The sequence below is a fragment of the Medicago sativa genome, chromosome 1 (genome assembly GCF_051527215.1).
Source record: "Medicago sativa cultivar Bolivia chromosome 1, Bolivia_mono, whole genome shotgun sequence".
NCBI classification, from domain to species: domain Eukaryota; kingdom Viridiplantae; phylum Streptophyta; class Magnoliopsida; order Fabales; family Fabaceae; genus Medicago; species Medicago sativa.
In genome coordinates, this window is record NC_140749.1 from 18,327,536 (window position 1) to 18,333,698 (window position 6,163).

General features: G+C 35.7%; 1 pseudogene; it reads right to left on the reverse strand.

Annotated features, from left to right (window-relative positions):
* Nucleotides 1-612: 612 nt before the first annotated feature.
* Nucleotides 613-3,077, reverse strand: LOC146953302 (SART-1 family protein DOT2 pseudogene; annotated as a pseudogene).
* Between the last annotated feature and the right edge of the window lie 3,086 nt (nt 3,078-6,163).

Genomic DNA, 6,163 nt, shown 5'->3' on the forward strand with positions numbered 1-6,163 from the left:
TACATAAATTTTGTAACGAATTACAGCAAGAATGAGAGTAAAATTATGAAAATACTCTTCACTGCTGCTGAGTTCACTACGAATATATGAAAATTGAAAACGGTAAGCACATGTCCATTGAAGGTTTGAGATATCCATCACAAAAATAACTAGATTAGAGCATAGATATAAGAGGTGAACATTACATCAATTAACAAAGAAAAACGTAGGGTTTCGATCATAGTGATTAACGCGGGAAACTTGGCATAATTGCGATGAATGAAGCCTAAGATGAGGTCTACATGATGATCTTGATGTAGAAAATTCACAGCGAAAGATAAAGAAACTTCCATTGGAACATGTGAGAGAAAAAGTTGATCGATTTTCTTTGGTGAAAAACGTGGGAGAGAAAGTTCCAAGGGTCTACTATAAAAAATTAACAGTACTACTAAACTAGTAAAAACCGATAACATATTTTCATAAATGTTAAAAAGAAAGTGTTACTTAATATGAATCAGTAACATACATTTGGCTGTTATCGGAAAAATGTTACGAAATAGTAGTAGTGTTGCATCCTTGAAATGCTTAATATTACAAGACCAAGGAATCAGGATTTCTTCTATTTTGGGGTATCCTAGCTTGACTGTCCAGCTTTCCTCTTGATTCCTAGAAAGTGCTCAACCTAGCATAGGTGTCAAGTCTCCAGGAAGATCTTTCTCAACTGTAGCAAAACCACTTTTCGGGTCACTAGTTTGTCCAGGTTTAACACGACCACTGAGAACGACATAGGGTGTCTTCATACAAGCTTGAACTTCCCTCATTCTTTCAGCAAATAGCAATGGTGTATCTGAACTCTGCATTTGCTTCAATTTCAATTCTTCATGAAATTTCTTCTTACGCTTTTCCTGCTTCATTTTGCCTGGTTCTACACCATGGAACTTTTGAGATAATATACGATAGGCTTCCTTAGGAGTCAAAGTTCTCCCAAACTCATCTGTCCTCTCAATGTGAATCTCCTTTTTATTTTGTGCTTCCCTTCTTTCATCCTCAATACCCCAACCAATTTGCTTTTTTTCTTATCTGTGTTTCTGCCACCCCATTCAATGTTTTCTTTGAGTGTTCCTTGGTCTTTACACAGTTTCAATGCACCAAACATTCCTTTCCCTAGAGAAACTTCGCATATAGTTTCATATGAAACTATTTCCTCCTTGTCTTCTGAGTTGAGCTGCTCGTCTTTTTGAGTTTCTTTAACTTCAGTCCACTCACCAGCCTCATCTTTCTTTTCCTTAACCAAAACATTTGCTTCTTTGTCATCATGCATGATAACATCTTCATCTTCACTTGCATCTTCATCGATGTGAAGACCCCTGACAAATTCCTTCATCTCTCTGACAAATTCCTTCATCTCTATAAAGACCACCTTGTTTTCACTTGACTCTCTAACTGCAGTTTGATCATCAATAGTCTCATTACTAGGATTTGAAGTGGCAAGTATGGCAATAGCTTGAGGGCCAGATGCTCCTTTCTCCTCATGTTTCTTAAGAGTTAGTCGTCTTGCTTTCTCTAAGGATTTACGAAGATCCTCCTCATCATCTGCAAAAACTGGAGTTTCATCTTCCCCTATAACATACATAGATTGTTCTGGACGAAGTAATTTGGAGGCTTCATCTGCTTTAGCATAAGCAGATCGGTAAGCATTATTTCTCATTTCAGTTGTCCATCTTTCCTGTTCGTATTTGATGGCTTGCCTCTTTGCATCTTTCCGAGAACCAAGGTCATCAACACCCAATCCTGAAGAGACAGCTTCAGCTTCAAGGGCATTAATGTTCAGCATATCTTTCTTTCGTAAGGACTTTTTCTTCTTCGGCTTCTTAAATTGAAGCATTTCTTCATGAGAATAGTAATCTGATGATACCTTTCTAGATGAAGTAAGGTCTTCAAAGTTAATAGTGGAAACACCAGTTAACCTTCTTTGAAGCTCTTCAAGTTTCTTTTCGGCTTCACTTGAGAATCTTCCTCTTTCATTCAAAGTTAAACCCTCTTCAGCAGCCAGATCATCATATTTTGGAAGTATTTTCTTTTCCGTGGAAGGGACATCATTGAACTTATCGTCATATATGCTGCTAGATTTCTTTTTCGTAGCTTTATAAGCATCATCCCGTCGTTTGTGTTCTCCGATTCCCACATTCTCAAGCATATCAGCGTCTTCATTAATATCACCATCAACAAGAATAGGCTGATCTCTGAGAGTCAGAACTACAGAACCACCTTCCACAACTTTGTCAAGGCCATTAAGAACTTTCGCCCCCACCAGGTGATGGGTCTTATCCTCGTCGTCACTGCCCTCTAATGCAATGTTGTCTTGCTCCTCAAAAATCTTTGAGAGCTGCAATACTCTTTCCTTTTCAAACTTACGGCTCTTGTTAGCCGGTGATGAGATCTCAGAAGTAGCTTTAGACTGTTTCGTTGTCCTTGTTTCTTTTATCTTCAAGTTATGTTCCTTTGATGACAAGTATGCTGATGTTTCACCATCTTCATCATCTTGATTGAGTTTTGAAGCCTTAGCATGCTTGCCAACATCATCATTTCTCTTTTCATGGTAGTTTACTTTATCATCAAGATTAGCCAATTCATAATCTTCCTCACGAGCCTTTCGTTTTCCTCTATCCATTGACCTATCGTTTTCACGCTCATCCCTATTACATTCTTTATCTCTATGTTTCTCTAGCTCCCTCTTCTTTGTCTTCTCTCGCGCTCTATCGCTATCTTTCTCCAGCTCCCTTTCCTTTTCACTGTCTCTATCCTTTCGCCGATCCTTCTTACCTCTATCCCTTTCGTGTTCTTTTTCCCTATGTTTCTCTCTATCATAATCTTTCTCCCTTGCCTTACTATATTTAACCCTATTTTTTTTCTTGCGCAACCCTATTACGTTCTCTTCTGGAACCTCTATCCTTTTCTGTATCCCCAGAAGCCTTGTTGGCCTGATCCCTGTCTCTTCTCCGATGCTCCTTATCACTCTTCTTCCTATGCTCCCTCACATGGGATTCATCTTTGTCGTTTCTATCATCATACCGTGATTCAGACCACTCCATATCCATCGAAAAACAAGGACGTTCTTGATGTTTCTGATGGCCGACGATCAAAATATGCTTGAGATTTCACAGTCAATAAATTAAACATATAATTCATCAAAATGCATTTAACAACATAAAACATTATCACATAGCATAATATCAATTCATGATCAAATATCATCAGTAAATCATAATCAACAACATTTTTTAAATCATCATCAGACATCATATCCAACTCGACACTTAACTCGACAATGCGGCACAACTTGACAAATGCAACTCTTAACAACTTATATCATCGTAACTTCTTGATATGCAAATGCATGTGGTACCATTCGGGGCATCAAGCCCCCAACATAAATGAGCGTAAATAGGCTCTTCAACATGTGAGCATAAAGCTGCCGGGCCTCAAGCCCCCAACGTAGTTTGAGCATAAAGCTGCCGGGCCTCAAGCCCCCAACGTAGTTTGAGCATTAAGCTGCCAGGCCTCAAGCCCCCATCTTTAATGAGTATGCAATGGACTCAATCTTCCTACAACTTAGACAACTTAACAACATCGTGAACAACTTTTAAAATTCCATTATTATGGACAACTTCTTAATCATTGCAACTTAGACCGACTCATGCAACTTCAAGACATTTAAATGGTCAACAGCATTGAACAACAGCAAAATACAACTTATAACAGTGCTTGAATGCCTCAACATCATATGCTTTAACACAACTTGGGCATAACAACTTGAATGACATAGGCAACATGACATTATACAACATACAATAATCACATAATATATTCCAACCTATTAACAACAATAGCAACATATACATCAATCAATTACTTACATATCAAACCAAGTTAGATTCATCACAACATAGATTAAATACTTATAAACACCTTAATTAAACTCATAGTACTCAAGCTTTGAAGTTTGGAGACAATCTATAAGTTTTGGGTTAGTTTTCATAAAATTTCACTAAGACCTCCTTAGAGTATTTTCATCATATCTTAAGATCTAAAAATCATTTTCCAGCCAAACCAAAGCCACTAGAAAGCTAACACAATTATCTACAACTTTCATGTTTACACCAAAAGCCAGTTCGGAACAGAAATGGGTGAAAAAGACGCAAGAACGCGAAACAGGGGATGCTGTCAATGGGATGCTGTCAATCGGAGTATGATTTGGAAAATCGGAGCACGATTTTCTAGGTCAAAATTAGCATTTTCATTCGTAAATAATCGGAGCACGATTTGACAATATTGGAGTACGATTTGGCACAGGCTGTTACGATTTTTACACCATTTTTCACCCCAAAAACCCAATTTTCAGTCACCCAAACCCCAAATTTGATAGGGGACATTGCCTATGATCATTCTAAGACCTAGACATCAATTCAACACAGCAATTCATGGGAGATTCATGCACTTTCAACAATTAAATTCATAATTCAAAGACCTAATTTCTCAAACAACAAAGCTATGAACAACAACATAAGATTAACCCTAATCCCTTTGTTCTATCATCCAATTAACATCTAATTATCATCCTAAGGAATATTTAAGGTCTGTATACAAGTTTTGCATCAATCTAACATCTTTTCATGGTTCAATCATCAAATCGGTCATAAACCTAATTTCTCAATTCTCACAAAAACTCAACCTAATCATGTTAAATTCATTCTTCAGAATCATACCCTTAATAATATTGAAGGTTAGTCTCACCCTTACCTGGTTATGATGAAATCGCAGCTCTCCTTCTAGTTCTCCTCTTTTCTGACTTTTCTCCCTTTTCTCCAAAAGCGTTTCACGTAAAAAAAAAACGTTTCTAACTTATGTTTGCCCTATTTATCTTTTCGTATTACTCTTCTCACCTCTAAACTTACTCTTTTCACATCACAGCCCAACTTCTAATATTTTTATTTTATTTTTCATATCTTATTTTATTTAATAATAAAATAAGTCACACCAACATAATAACTTCACAAAATCATATACTTCACATCAATCTTGAAAATCACACAATTTATCTATAAATCATGTAAACTACTTAAATTCTTAAATCATATAAATCACGCATATATAAATCATATAAATATATGTTAAAACTCATCAAATAATTAAATAATTACGACGGGCGTTACAGAATTGATGGCAGGTGATCCGATTTCGTGTTGACGATCGATTTATTCGCCAAACTTTAGACCCGCGCTTAATTGTTAGAATTGTTTAGGGTTGGATCCACTTTGTGGATTTTTTGTTTTTGTTTTGCCCGTTAGGGTTGTTGACTGGGTCAGGTTTCATGTCCCCCCAGTATTTATGTAATTTTTCTTTTTTTCTTTTAATAATATTTATAAGCAATTGGCAACAAATTAGAGCAGCGTACCAACTTAGTTGGACACTATCCTTTTTTATGTCATTTTGCTCTTGGCTTATCAAAAAAAAAAAAAATAGATCATAAAAGATGAGATGTTAATTGACGAAAAATAGTATTTCCCTAGCTATTCCTTTAAAAAGGTGGAAAATTGGATAAAGAAAGTGAAGATAAACTTGAAGTGGATGAAAGCTTGTCTATTGTATTCTTTGTCTCTTAAGCTTAATTTTCATGTACTCTTTTAACTAACGATCATTTTGAAGAACTTTTGCACTTGTGTTTTGCTGTTATTTTGATTATATTGTGTACTACTCATATATGAATGAAAATTATCAATAAAACTTTAATGTTAATTTTTCTTTCTTCTACTTTGTTTTATCTATGTTGAATTTAATTCCTTCATAATCATAATCGAAACAAAAAAGGGTGACAACTTCATAATTAACATGAGATAATGTATAGCACTTACGTCGTTTTGGAGATTCTTGCATAAAGAATTCCATTTTAAGCTCTTATTTTCTTTTAAGACTATGAAGAGACTGTGAAGATAACCATGAAGAAATGTGAAGACCACTGCGAAGAAATGTGATCCCTTTCGTATTCTCTTTTTGGAAATTCTTGAACAAAGGTACCATGTAAAGTTTCCTTAATTTATCTACCCAGTAGAGGAGTTCATTATAATTCTGAAAATGTAAACATGGAACACACAAAATAGTAAAAGGAAGTGAAATAAATAAAACA